This window comes from Pan troglodytes, chromosome 13 (genome assembly GCF_028858775.2).
Source record: "Pan troglodytes isolate AG18354 chromosome 13, NHGRI_mPanTro3-v2.0_pri, whole genome shotgun sequence".
NCBI classification, from domain to species: domain Eukaryota; kingdom Metazoa; phylum Chordata; class Mammalia; order Primates; family Hominidae; genus Pan; species Pan troglodytes.
In genome coordinates this window covers 101,916,240-101,931,722 of record NC_072411.2, presented here as the reverse complement: position 1 = coordinate 101,931,722, position 15,483 = coordinate 101,916,240, and the positions used below count along the sequence as shown (strand labels likewise).

The window sequence follows — 15,483 nt, the reverse complement described above, 5'->3', positions numbered from 1 at the left end:
CTGCCGCGGCCGGGAAGTTCGAACAGAAGTCTGGGGAAGAGCCGGCGAAGAGCAAAGAGATAACACAGTACTCCCAGCTATAGCAAGCGGCAGTTATGGAGCATGCGCAGCAGCAGGGGCGGCCGCAGGTCGCCGTTCAATAATACGTAATGTATAGACTTTTGAGTATACGAAGCTCCCTGTTTCTGTAGGTTCACCTGAGGTTTATCTGGTCTTTCAGGGCTTAAAAGGGAGACATTCCCAAAGACGATTCCGTGGGAAGTCTCCTACAAGCCCCGAAGGAAGGGAATCTCTCTCCTCATACCTTGAGTTTCCTGAGTACAATTATTATAGATATACGAAGATCTCTGTGCTCATGGAGAATTTGTGGTTAGATATGAAGCTAATTCATCTCTGTTTGGGAACAGGGTACATGATCTAGGACAGGAAAAAAACGGGGCGAGGCATTACGCATTACTTGGTGTTTTGCTATTTGGAGGTTTTCAAAAACTGAACAGTGTAGGAAAGTCATGTGTGTCCAGCAACTATCTGTGGCCAGTTGAGTAGGAATAAGATTTGGCGAAATGTATGCTCAGGCCTGTACTCCCAGCACTGTGGGAGGCCGAGGCGGAGGATCACTTGAGTCCAGCAGTTTGAAACCAGCCTGGGCAACATAGGGAGGCCTTGTCTCTACTAAATTTTTTTTTTTAATTAGCCGGGCGTGGTGGTGCATGCCTATAGTCCAAGCTACTGGGAGGGCTGAGGTGGGAGATTGGATCGCTTGAGCCCAGGAGTTGTATGCTGCAATGAGTTGTGATCCCACCACTGCACTCCAGCCTGGGCAACAGAAGCAGACCCTGTCTCAAAAAATAAACCAAAAACAAACAAAACAGGGAAATGTGTGCGAGCGAGGATGAGATCCAAGTACTTGTGAGACAAAGCACTGTAAAGAGAATAATTAATGAAAATTACAAAAAACTACAGCCAACATTTGTTGAGGGTTTACTATAGGCCAGAAATCTAAGCACTTTATATATAATTGTTCGGAGTTTATATATGTGTATTTAAGCACACATACTGTTTTCTTTGGTCTACATATGCAAATAATAACAAATGGCTTGGAGTAGGAACATAAATGAGCAAATGATAAAATATGATTTATATATATGTATAGACTTGGTGACTTAGTATGCTAACCTACTCTGGTCTAAATTGTTGCATTCCATCTGACATCAAAATATTGTTATCAATCAAAAATTATTCAATTAATTACTAAGGAAATCTGCCGCTTTCTAAAATAACTGGTTAAAAACAAGTAGAGGTTAGTTATACAATAATTAGTATATAATGACATTTAGGCAACCTGACGTCACTCTGTTTTGCCAATTGCAAACATGTTACTTTCCATTGTTAGATAGAGGATTGCTGAAATGTTATCTAAAAGTCCAAACATGTACATGAATTGCAAATGCAGCTTTTGATTTGTGGTCTTGTTTTTAGCTTGACCTTATAATGAAATCTATTTTTATTTTTAAGTTTATTTTTTTAAGACAAGATCTTGCTTTGTCACCCAGGCTGGAGTGCAGTGGCACAATCTCAGCTCACTGCAATCTCTGCCCCCCAGATTCAAGCGATTCACTTGCCTCAGCCTCCCTAGTAGCTGAGATCACAGGCGTGTGCCACCACGCCCGGCTAATTTTTGTATTTTTTTAATAGAGACAGGGTTTCTCCATGTTGACCATGCTGGTTGCGAACTCCTTACTTCAGGTGATCTACCCGCCTCAGCCTCCCAAAGTGCTGGGATTACAGGCAGGAGCCACCATGCCCTGCCTTAATGAAATCTATTCTTATTGAAGAGAGTGGAGAATGTGTTTTAGAAGGAAAATTGTAGCAAATATTAAATGCCACAAAGTTGTCTCAGTATCGCTAAGATAATTAAGGTCTTTGAGAAATACAAGTAAGAATTTAAAGAGTAGAGTAAAGAAACAGACTAAAGTAAGCACAAATGTTTCCTTACAGTCAAGGGATTTGTACAGCCCTGTAGGAGACACCTCCAGAGAAAGTAACAGCTCTCAATTGATTAGCTGAGGTATGTATGTCATTTATGGCAAGTCATTGCCGTTGCAATTCCTTCTCACAGGTCCCCTTGATATTACTGTAATACCTGTTTTCTGTCTCCATCCCCTCTGTCTTCTAGGAGACCGATTTTGTAAATCACTACTTTTCTAACAACACTGGCACAGATGGCCAAGCATTCTCCCTTTTCTCAGAGCTGGTTTTCCATCCCGGAAAGAGGACTTACATATACAAAGTTACTCTAATCAGTTGTGTGAGTTTTCTCTTCTCTAACTGATAGGTTCTGCACAGGGATTATATTAATGCTTATAGTGTCCAAAAGGCTATAGCTCACCTCTGAACTCTTGAGAGTTCTCAAGGGATCCTGCTGAGCTCTCAGACCTTTTTAATGCTATTCAATATAATAGAAAAGTTGCAAAATTGGAAGGAATCTGAGAAAGGCTAATTTACAATGGAAAGGACAGCATTAAAAGGCACAAACTCCAATATCTACAGGGACCAGGTCTATATTATAAATAGTAAAATTGGCCACAAATAAACAATAGGGAATGTAAACACTGGCAAACTAGAGAGATGTCGTATTTGAAGAAGGCAGTCACTATTCACTGCTAGCCAGTTGTAAAATGAAGGCAACATTTTGCCAAACCTTCAAACTTGTTAAGAGATTTCTCGACACAAATCAGATACAGATTTTTATGTTTCATTTGCCAACTTGTAAATGTTGACAACTAATTAAATTTGCTTGTAAAACACCATATTAAATTAAATGCACACATAGGCCATATTTGGCCTAGGGGCCACAAATGTGCAGCTTCTCTACTGAAAGGTGAAATGGGTGGATACAGGAAGGCAGGAGATGGGGGAAAAAATAGACAAGACAAAAAAGACCGGGCACAGTGGCTCACACCTGTAATCTCAGCACTTTGGGAGGCCGAGGCAGGTGGATCACTTGAGGTCAGGAGTTCGAGACCAGCCTGGCCAACATGGTGAAACCCTGTCTCTACTAAAAATACAAAAATTAGCCAGACATGGTGGTGGGCACCTGTAATCCCAGCTACTCGGGAGGCTGAGGCAGGAGAATCACTTGAACCCGGGAGGCGGAGGTTGCAGTGAGCCGAAATTGCACCACTGCACTCTATCCTGGGCAACACCGTTTCCTAAGAGTCTGTCTTTAAAAAAAAAAAAAAAAAAGCGGGGGGGGGGGGCGGGGGTGGGCGAGCAGCAAAAGCCCTTAAATGTGGCTTTCTGTGAGCAGTTGAGAGGGAGAGGAGTGGGGAAATGATTTTGAGAAGTTCTGTGAGATTTTAATTGGATCCCATTTGATGTTCTTTAAGAGATTGAAAAGTTTTAGTTTTAAAAAATTATTCTTGGTTTTGAATACGTATTTTTTTGTGTTTTAATAAGCTTGTTTGCCAAAACTGGGCCTTGAGAGGAACAGGCTTCATATGAGGTATGTCACTCTAGCATGTAATTTGGCCCCCAAAGTGCTTGATAAAATAAAAATTAGAGAATAGAGCCATTTGGGGATTTGAAAGCTTATTCTTTGGCTAGTTTCACCAGCTAAGCAACACCATGTACCCTGTTCCTGTGGTATATAATTTATTAGACACCTACTTCCTCAAAATGCAAATCACTACATGTCAAGACCTTATAGATTATCTTTACCACTCAATGAATCCTCAAATGCAATAATTAGCTAAAAATACTTGCATATATTGTACTTTACTCAATGTTAAAGGGTAGAAAAAATTGAATCAATTCAAAATACAGCAAATCCTTAACAAAATATTAACAAGCTGATATGGTTTGGCTCTGTGTCCTCACCTAAATCTCATCTCAAATTGTAATCCCCACATGTCAAGGGAAGGAGGTGATTGGATCACAGGGGCGGTTTCCCCCATGGTGTTCTTGTGATAGTGAGTGAGTTCTCACGAGATCTGATGGTTTTATAAGTGTTTGACAGTTCTTCCTTCACACACTTCTCTCACTTCTGCTGCCTTGTGAAGCAGGTGGCTGCTTCCCCTTCTGCCATGATTATAAGTTTCCTGAGCCCTCTGCAGCCATGCAGAACTATGAGTCAATTAAACCTCTTTCCTTTATAAATTACCCAGTCTTGTGTATTTATTTATAGCAGTGCAAGAATGGACTAATACACAAGCCAAATCCAGCAACATATGAAAAGAATTATACACCATAAAAATGTGGGATTATCCCAGGAATGCAAAGTTGGTTTTTAATCTCTGAAAATCTATTAACATTATATACCATATCAATATAATAAAAAACAAAAATGACATAATCATCTTAATGGGCACAGAAAAAGCATTTGACAAAATCTAACACTCATGATTAAAAACACTCAACAAACTAAGAGTTGAAGGGAACTTCCTCAGCCTAATAAAGGGCATTATGAAAAACCCAACTAACATACTTAACGATAAATGACTGAGTGTTTTCCCCCTAAGAATAGGAAAAAAATAAAGATGTTTACTCTTACTACTTCTAATCAATATCATCCTGGAAGTTCTACCCAAGGCAATTAGGCAAGAAAAAGAAATAAAAGCTGTGTAGATTGGGAAGGAAGAAGTAAAGCCATGCAGATGACATGATCTTGAATATAGAAAATCCTAAGGAATCCACTAAAAAATTATTATAAATAATACACAGGTTCAGCAGGATGCAAAATCAATACAACAGTCATGTTTGTATATGCTAGCAATAAAAATACAACAATTCCATTTACATTAGCATCAAAAGGTACTTAGGAATAAATTTAAAGAAATGCAAAATTATATAGTGAAAGCTACAAAACATTATTCAAAGAAATTTGAAAAGACCTCCCATATTAAATGGGAGGAAATGGAAAGATCTCCCATATTCATGGATCAGAAGACTTATTGTTAAGATGACAATTCTTTTCAAATTGATCTACAGATTCAATGCCATTTGTATCACAATTCCAGCTGCCTCTTTTGCAAAAATGTTTAAGCTGATCCTAAGATGTGTATGGAAATGCAAGGGACCCAGAATAGCCAAAACAATCTTGAAAAAAATGATCAAAGTTGGAGGGCTCACATTTCCCCATTTCAGTACTTACTACAGAGCTACAATAATCAAGACAGTGCATATTGGTATGAGGATAGGCATGTAAAACAGTAAAATAGGATCGAGAGTCTAGAAATAGACCCTAAATTTACGGTCAAATGTTTTTCAACAAAAGTGCCAAGATAATTCAATGGGGAAAAAAAGCCTTTTAACAAGTGGTACAGGGTCAAATGGATAGACACATGCAAAAAAAGGAGTTGGATCCCTTCTTTAAGCATTCAAAACTCAAAAGGGGGTGTAGAACTAAATATATGAGCTAAAACTATAAAATTTTTAGAAGAAAAAAATAGAAGTAAACCTTCATGACTTTAGCTTAGCCAAAGCCTTCTCATATATCGCACCAAAAGCACAAGATTAAAAAAAAAAAAAAAAAAGAGGCAAATCGCACTTTTATCTAATTAGAAAAAGTTTAGTGCTTCAAAGAACACCAATAGAAAATGAAAAGACAGCCCACAGAATGAGAGAAAATGTTTGGAAATAACATATTGGTTGTGTTAGTCCATTTTATATTGCTGTAAAGGAGTACCAGAGATTGAGTAATTTATAAACAAAGGAGGAGGTTTATTTGGCTCACAGTTCTGCAGGCTATAAAAGAAGCATGGCACCATCATCTGCTTTTGGTGAGGCCTCAGGAAGATTTTACCCATGGCAGAAGAGAAAAGGAGCTGGCATGTCACATGGCAAGAGAGGTGGCAAGAGAGGTAGCAAGAGAGAAGGGAAGAGGTGCTAGGCTCTTTTTAACAACAAGATCTCATGTGAGCCTACAACCACTGATTACCATAGGGAGGGCACCAAGCTATTGGCTAGAGATTTGCCCCCATGACCCAAACACCTTCCATTAGGTCCCCCCTCCAGCATCGGGGAACACATCTCAACATGAGATTTGGAGGGGACAAACATCCAAACTATACCATTGGTTGAAGGATTTATATCCAAAGTATAAAAACCACTCTTACTACTCAGTAATAAAAAGACAACCCAATTTTTTAAATGGGTAAAGGATCTGAATAGACATTTCACAGAAGATATACAAATAAACAATAAGCACATGAGAAGATACTCAACACTATTAGCCACTAGGGAAATGCAAATGAAAACCATAAGAGATACCACGTTATAGCTACCAGGATGGTCATAGTAAAAAGACAGATAATAAAAAATGTCAACAAAAGTTGGGTATTCATGCATTGCTCATAAGAATGGTGTAGTGGCTTTAGAAAGCAGTTTGATAGTTTTCAAAATGTTAAATGTAGATTTATCATGTGACCCAGCAATTCTACTCTTTGGTATATATTCAACAGAAATGAAAACATACAACCACACAGCAACTTGTTCATAAATGTTTATAACAGTACTATTTATAATAGCCAAAAAGTAAAAACAACACAAATGTGTATTAACTGATAAATGAATAAAAAATGTCATATATTCATACAATATATTGATATTATTGAATAATAAAATATTAATCAATAATAACAGAAAGGAATTAGTCCGGGCACAGTGGCTCATGCCTATAATACCAACACTTTGGGAGGCTGAGGCAGGAGGATTGCTTGAGCCCAGGAGTTCAAGACCAGCCTGGGCAACATAGTGAGACACTGCCTCTATTTTTTTTAAGTAATTAAATACTGATCCAAGCTACAACATGGATGAACTATGAAAACATGCTAAGTGAAGGAAGCTAGTCGCAAAAGACTACATATTTTATGAGTCCATTTATATAAGTGCTCTAAAAATTGCGTATCTATAAATTCAGAAGTTAGATTAGTGATTACATAGGGATGGGGAGAAGAGGAACTAATTAAAACCTGGTCATTAAGTCCACTCAAGGGGAGAAGAATTAGCCTCTACCTTTTGAAGAGGCTCTACCTTTTGAGGGGAAGAGTACCAAACTCTTGTAGACATATTTTAAAACAACCATACCCAAGCTCACTCTAGACCCATCAGAATTCAGAGAACTTTGAATTTAAGCACAAGGTGAATAAAAAGAAATAAGGTACGGCCATTCACAGTGGCTCACGCCTGTAATCCCAGCACTTTGGGAGGCCGAGGTGGGTGGATCACGAGGTCAGGAGGATCACGAGGTCAGGAGTTCGAGACCAGCCTGACCGACATTGTGAAACCCCATGTCTCTACTAAAAATACACACAAAAAAATTAGCCGGGTGTGGTGGTGCGCTCCTGTAATCCCAGCTACTTGGGAGGCTGAGGCAGGAGAATCGCTTGAACCCAGGAGGCAGAGGTTGCAGTGAGCTGAGATCACGCCATTGCACTCCAGTCTGGGCGACAAGAGAGAGACTGTCAAAAAAAAAAAAAAAAGAAAGAAAGAAGGTAGACTTAGCTAAGACTAGATTATTGTCAAGTCCAACAGAGCTTAAAGGTTAAAAAAATGATTGTATGAGACTAAACATAACCTTTATCTTGAAAAACCTGGGGAGCCACTGAATAATTTTAAATAGGGAAACTCATTATCAGATCTGCACTTTAGAAAGATCACTGTTACAGCAGTATGGAGAAGAAACTGAAGGAGGCAGAAATGCAGTCAAGGGAAGCCAGTTGGACCGCTACTTCAGTACTCCATATATGTCTGTTATCTATTGTCACAATAATGCTGTATATTTAACAAACCAATCTCAAATTCAGTGGCATAAAACAATAGTATTTATCATTGCTCATGAACCTATTAGTCAGCTGGGCAGTTCTGCTGATCTGGCCCAGTATCAACTGATCTTGGCTAATCCCTTTATTCAGCTGACAGAATGGCTAGGGGCTGGCTTATTTATTATAGCTTCACTTGCAAGTCTGGTGACTGGCTAGCTATTAGCTAAGGCAACAAAGGTAACTAGACTACGTATCACTTATTATCCAGAAGAGTAGTCTGGGCTTATTTTCATGATGGCAGTGCCTAGGAGAATGAGCAACAGTGAAGCCAAGACTTAGAACTTGCATGTTATCCAGCTGCTGCATTCTATTAACCAGAGCAAGAAATAAGGCCAGCTCAATTCACGGAGTGAAGAAATAGATTCCGCCTCTTAATGGGAGAAACTGCAAAGTCACATTGCATAGGACATGGATATAGAAAGGGTTGAAGAATTGTAGCCATTTTTAGAATCTACCACAGTCCACTCTCTGGCCACAATTATTCACATCCCTCCTTATGATCCCTCTTCCTACTCCAAAATATGATATCATGGCATTTGAGAAAACAGCAGAAGCAGGAAGGTCACTCTCATCTTCCCCCTCATTTTTCTTTCCTGGAGCAACCATAAAACTTAATTTCCTGACCTTCCCCTGAAGAAGATCATATGACTCTCTTGTCAGAGGTTCCTTTCCTATTTTCGGAGGAAAGGAACATCCTTATCTCTGAAGGCACAGGGTCACAGAGAAGGATCTGAACAAACAAGCCTTGCTAAGTTCCCCCCAGTTTATTACTGTTAGGTCACATCACCTTTCTCCATACTTCTCAGCTATCCACTTCTTCATCAAACATAGCATAAAATTATACAAACTTCCCTGTTTATTTGAGTCTACATTTCTGAAAGCTCCTGTGTCACGTTAGACTTATATTAAAGAAATTTGTATGTTTTTCTCCTATTGATCTTTCTTTTGTTATAGGGGCCTCAGCCATGAATCTGGTGATTGATGAGAAAATAAATGTCTTTTCCCGTACACTCACATAGAAATACATTCACTTCTACCGCAAGACACCCTAATTCTCGTCCAGTCATGGTTTCATACTTCAGAATTTCATGTTCTGTATCAGGTACCAATGTGGCAGCACCTCCTGATATGCAAATCTATAAAGTGAAAAAGGTTACCTGTCCCTCATACACTCAATATTTAGTGGTGAAATAAGGAGTGGAAAATCACATAAATACTTCCATTCAGAAAGAGAAAAGTTAGCACACTTCAGTCCTTGGTTCCGAGCAGTTTTGAAATTCCTCTAGACACATGTTATCAGATCCCTCTATTCCTGGGAAAGGGAATATTCCTTGATTGGGGCCCAGCTTAGGTCTCTGGGAGTGGCTCTGTATTCCATTGTGTCCTGTGAGTTTTGGCTCTAGATTCTGAGCAATATATTATGAGACACCTTTTCTTCTCCATCGTCCTTTGGATACATCTTAAGTAGCTCATGTTGGCAGCTGACTAACTTTCTTAACCTGCTTTCTGCCAATGGCAAATTAGGGATCCAGAGGTCTTTTTGCATATTCGAATACTCTCAGTCCTTTTAAGGGCATGCTAATAGCTTTTTTACCTATAAAATTTACTTAAAAATTGTGTGTGCTATGTATTTGATTATAGTCTATGTCATGCTCCAAAGCTCACAATCATAATTGTTTTTTTGGTTTTGGGGGTTTTTTTTGAGACAGGGTCTCACTTTTTTGCCAAGGCTGGAGTGCAGTGGCACAATCATGGCTTACTGCAGCTTTGACCTGTGAGGCTCAAGCAATCCTCCCACCTCAGCCTCCCAAATAGCTAGGACCACAGGCATGCACCACGCTCAGCTAAATTTTTTAAATTTTTTTGTAGAGACAGAGTCTCCCTCTGTTGCCCGGGCTGGTCTCAAACTCCTGGGCTCAAGTGACCCTCCCACCTTAGCCTCCCAATGTGCTGGGATTACAGGCATGAGCCACTGTGCCCAGCCTCCATAATTGTTTTTAAGACATGCCTCTCACCAGACATGGTGGTGTGTGCCTATAGTCCCAGCTGCTCTGGATGCTGAGGCAGGAGGATCACTTGAGTTCAAGAGTTCTGGACTGTAATGTGCTATGTCAATTTTGTGTCTGCACTAACTTCAGCATCAATATGGTAACCTCCAAGGAGCAGAGGACCACCAGGTTGCCTACGGAGGGGTAAACCAATCCAGGTCAGAAACAGCAGGTCACAACTCCGGTGCTGATCAGTAACAGGATTGCACCTGTGAATAGCCGCTGCATTCCAGCTTGGGCAACATAGTGAGATCCCATCTCTTAAATAATAATAATAAAGCATACTTCTGTATATAGAGATTTTTACTTTGGGAAAAGGTTTCTGTGAGACCATGACCCTAAAATTCCAAAACCCCTCTGCCCTGCTGATAAGGTCTAATAGTTATACTTTAGTTCTTTCAAAGACCTGTATGAAGGATCTTGTATTTATACCCTTGATCTTATCTGTGGCTACCAGGCTATATTTTAATTGGAGAGACTGGAGATAGAAAGTTTTATTTTCCAACATAAGAAGTCCTGGGCCCTTAATACTCCCTTTATATTTGGTTTGACTACTGGCCATTTTTAACTCTTGTCTCTTTCTTTCTGTATCTTTTCATACACAACTAGGAGCTGATACCATCAGCATTCTTACTGAAGAACTCCTTAGTGAAATAGGGAAGTTCATAAAATGCTTGTGAGAAGATGGAATAAATAGGAATTTCTGTATTCCTCCTGATAAGTACAACTAAAGACCCTGGACATTATTTATAAAACAAACTGAAGAAGACTCTGAAAGATAGAGAGGAGAAAGCAGACCACCTAGGGACCTCAGGACTCAAGGAACAAAACGGTAGTGATACCTTGGGTATTCTTTTTGCGTCATATATTGCAGAATTGGAGCTGAAGAAGCCAGCAACTCAGAAATGCCACTAGGCATAGACCAAAAACAGAAAGAAAAAGAAAATCCTCAAAAAGAGCTTGTAAGCCAGGCGCAGTGGCTCCTGTAATCCCAGCACTTTGGGATGCTGAGGCGGGCAGATTGCTTGAGCTCAGGAGTTCAAGACCACCCTAGGCAACATTGTGAAATCATGTCTCTACCAAAAAAATTAAAAAATTAGTTGGGCATGGTGGCATACGTCTGTGGTCCCAGCTACTCGGGAGGCTGAGGTGGGCCTGGGGGGTGGAGGTAGCAGTGAGCTGAGATCGTGCCACTGCACTCTAGCCTGGGTGACAGAGTGAAACTCCATCTATAAAAAGGAACTAGGAAAGCTGGAAGCAGTGGCTCACTCCTGTAATCCCAGCATTTTGGGAGGTTGAGGCAGGGGGATTTACATTAGGGCTCACTGTTTGTATTAGGTTGGTGCCATTAAAAAATGGCAAAGACCGCAATTACTTTTGCACCATCTAATATTTACATTCTATGGATTTTGACAAATGTGTACTGCCATGAATCCACCATTACAGTATCATACTGAATAGTTTCACTACACTAAATATCCCCTGTGTTCCACCTAGTCATTGCTCCCCTGGAGACCTCTGATCTTTTCACTGTCTCCATAGTTTACTTTCTCCAGGATGTCACGCAGATAGAATTAGGTAGTAACCAGCCTTTTCAGATTGGCTTCTTTCACTTAGCAATATGCATTTAAGTTTCCTTCATACCTTTTTGGCATTACAGCTCATTTTTTTATTGCTGAATAATATTCCATTGAATTTATGAATCAGAGCTAATGTATTCTTTCACTTATTGGAGGATATCTTGGTTGCCTCCAAGTTTTCAGCAATTATGAATAAAGCTGTTATAAGCATTTGTGTGCAGGCTTTTGTTTGAACATAAGTTTTTAGGTTGTCTGGGTAAATACCAAAAAGTGCAACTGCTGGATTGAATGGTAAAAGTATGTTTAGTTTTCTAAAAAACTCAAACTATCTTCCAAAATGGCTATACCATTTTGCATTCTCACCATCACTAAATGAAAGACTCTGTTGCTCTACATCCTTACCAACATTTGGTGTTGTGAATGTTTTGGATTTGGGCCATTCTAATAGGTGTGTGATAATAACTCATCGTTTCATTTTGTAATTCCCTGATGATGTATAATGTTGAGTGTCTTTTTATATGCTTATTTCCATGTGAATATTTTCTTTGGTGAGGTGTCTGCTTAGATCTTTGGTTTATTTGTTAATTGGGCTGTTTGTTTTCTCACTGCTTAGCTTTTAAGAGTTCTTTAATCATTTTGGATATCAGGCCTTTGTCAGACATATGTTTTGCAAATTTTTTTTCTAATCTGTAACTTGTCTTCTCTCTCTCTATCTCTATCTCTCTCTGTCTCTATGACTAGGTCTCACTTTGTTGCCCAGGCTGGTCTTGAACTGGGCCCAGGCAATCCTCCCACCTCAGCCCCCCAAAGTGCTGGTACAGACGTGAGCCACCATGCTCAGCCTTTTTTATTCTCTTAACAGTGAATTTCACAAAGCAGAAGTTTTCATTATAAGGAAGTCCAACTATCAGTGTTTTCTCTTATGGATTGTGCTTTAAGTATTGTATCCAAAAAGACATCACCAAACCCAAGGTCACCTAGATTTTTCCCTGTTTTCTACTGGAACTTTTATAGCTTTTCATTTTACATTTAGATCTGTGATACATTTTGAGTTAGTTTTTATGAAAGATGTAAAATTTGTGTCTACATTTATTTTTTATTTTGCATGTGGATGGACAGTTGTTTCAGCACCATTTGTTGAACTATCTTTGCTCCATTGTATTGCCCTTGCTCCTTTGTCAAAGATTAGTTGACTATATTTGAGTGGGTCTATTTCTGGGCTTTCTATTCTGTTTCATTGATCTAGTCAGTAGTCTTTTAATAATTTCGATCCTCCCAAAGTGCTGGGATTACAGGCGTGAGCCACCGTGCCCAGCCAAGTTTCCCTATTTATGAATGAATTCAACATATAATTTGGTGGTGGTGCAAAGTAATGTTTCAAGATCTCAAACTCTCTAAACCTATTAACCTAAATAGTTACTTTCTCTTGCCAGTTTAAAGAGGTGCCCTTTCCTCTTCTACTGTATAAATTACCAAGACCCATCTTTCTCCTCATCTGCAACAGCCATCTTGCCAAGAGAGCCTCTGCTGCCCAAGGAGCTCTCCCAGGAGGTTCTGTCATATTACCAGAGGGTCTGATGCTACTAGAAGATAAACAGCCCCTTCTCACACTGCCAAAATTGGGAGAGATGTGCTTCCAAAATGAAAATTGGAATTTATTTATTCTTAGAAACAATGTTAAAAGATAGGTACTTAGTACATCATGTATTAAATGGCTTCTTTATGGTCTACTCTAGGAAAATAAGACTGTTTATGGCACTTTTATTACAAGTTCTAAACAAACTTCTCTTTGGAAAAATCTTGCAAATTAACTTGGGGGCTTCCTATATGTACTGGTTACCAAGGAGTGGGGAACAGTTCACCTCAGCAAGAAGGAATATTTTATTGCTGACATTGTTTAGAATTGATATCACATGATGATTATCATTGAAAAGCAGATCTATTTTTAGTCTGTTTTACTATTGTTTTTAAATTTTCTCCCACATAAGGCATCTTGGGTTGCCTGCTCCCAAGAGCTGATGGTTTTACTCTCCCCACGGCCCCACTACTTTGTACACCACTGCTTATATGTGCATTAGAAGCTGGGAAGTGGAAATTAGAGTTCTGTTGTAAAAAAATAAAATAGGCCGGGCGTGGTGGCTCACGCCTGTAATCCCAGCACTTTGGGAGGATGAGGCGGGCAGATCACGAGGTCAGGAGATGGAGACTATCCTGGCTAACACAGTGAAACCCTGTCTCTACTAAATATACAAGAAATTAGCTGGGCGTGGTGGCGGGCGCCTATAGTCCCAGCTACTCAGGAGGCTGAGGCAGGAGAATGGCGTGAACCCAGGAGGCAGAGCTTGCAGTGAGCCAAGACCGCACCACTGCACTCCAGCCTGGGCAACAGAGTGAGACTCTGTCTCAAAAAAATAAAAAAATAATAAAAATAAAAATAAGATAAAATAAAATGAAGAATTTGGAAGGATAAAAGCCTGGCATGAATCTCTGTTCTCCATTTTACCAACAAGACAATTCAGGGCTAGTAACATCCTTTCTGAGCCCCAGCTTTCCCTTCACTAAAATAGAGTTAAATATCTATTTTTGTGAGCATTAAGTAATGTGATTTAAAGCATCTGACACTTAGCATATACTCTTAACTAAAATTGATTTTCTCCTGTAGTAAACATTTTCATATTTTCTGGTAGCTCAGGATGTTTTGAATATATTTGCTATGTTTAGGGAATTTCCAATCTTAATATAAGTGGTGCTTCCCCAAGGTAAGCTCTGAAAATTTTTCCAGACTCTCAAAGCTAGGGCCAGCACGCCTGCAGAAGACTGATTTGGAAGTTAGCAGCTTGAGAAAGGAAAGATTCTGCTTTGAAAACAATTTGCTGATAAAGGCATATGACATTTGGGATGGCAGTGCTTGCAAGGCCACAACTAGTGCAGTAGTGGCCTTGCTGGGCAGTGGGAGTGGCAGCAGTTACATTTAGTGTTTGGTAGGGCATTAATAAGTTGTGGCGGTGACTTTGTCATTGGACCAGTTTTATGGGATAGTTTTAAGCATTGTTCCTGGAAGCCTAATTCCATAGCTGTTCCTCTAGCCTCCCATTGATTCTCTGAGTCCTCCCATCTCCTTTTAACAAATTCTTTTCTGCTCACTCAGCCAGAATTAGCTTCTGTTACTTACAACTGTGAGTCCTGACTGAAAACATATTTCTTCCTTTGAAGAATTGTTACCTGTAACAGGCTAAGAAGAATATTAAGGTAGAGGGAGTAATTATATAATTTATAATCACTGTAAACAAAGGTGCATAATGCTGGAAAACAAACTCTAGAAAAGTTTAGTGAACTATTATTGAGCAGAAATTGAAGAATGTATCTTTTAAGGAAATTATACATAATATGGGGATATTTTTGCCAAGTTTCTCTATTACTGTTGGAAATAGTTGGAGACCTTAGACTTTTTTTGTCCTCCAAAAGAAATTATCTTAAAACCAGTTTATACAAATACAAATGTATACAAATTTTCAATCCCTGGATATTGATTCTTTTGTTTCTGGGGTTTTGTTTGTTTGTTTTTTTTTATGCACCCTCTCTTGTCTGTCACCCAGGCTGGAGTGCAGTGGTGCAATCTCAGCTCACTGCAACCTCCGCCTCTCGGGTTCATGCAATCCTCGTGCCTCAGGCTCCTGAGTAGCTGAGATTACAGGAATGCACCACCACCCCCAGCTAATTTTTGTATTTTTAGTAGAGATGGGGTTTCACCATGTGGGCCAAGCTGATCTTAAACTCCTGGCCTCAAGTGATCCGCCTACCTCAGCCCCCCAAAGTGCTGGGATTAAGACATGAGCCACTGTGGCAGCGGGCCAATATTGATTCTTTGCAGCAGTCCCAAGTGAGTTTATCAAGTCAAAGCCAGAATCAAAATGAATCAGGCATTATATAGCATATTAAATTTCTAGAGCTCAGCTCAGCTCCCCTAATCTCTTAGCAGCAACAAGCAGAGTGGCAGCTCTCTCTCATTGCAGTAGGGAAATAACAAAGCGA

At 39.6% G+C, this 15,483-nt stretch overlaps 1 long non-coding RNA gene across 2 annotated transcripts in view; it reads left to right on the top strand.

Moving 5' to 3' along the window:
• The first annotated feature begins 24 nt into the window (after positions 1–24).
• LOC104005317 (uncharacterized) overlaps positions 25–15,483 on the top strand; it is a 28,663-nt gene continuing 13,204 nt past the window's right edge. Inside the window, exons 1-5 of one of the 2 annotated variants that reach the window (XR_010150184.1) lie at positions 25–146; positions 1,999–2,068; positions 2,177–2,308; positions 3,460–3,505; positions 10,481–11,660. This is a non-coding gene — a long non-coding RNA (uncharacterized LOC104005317). Of the gene's footprint in view, positions 147–1,998; positions 2,069–2,176; positions 2,309–3,459; positions 3,506–10,480; positions 11,661–15,483 lie in introns of those variants that run through there. The other variant, XR_010150183.1, reaches the window with a different exon arrangement.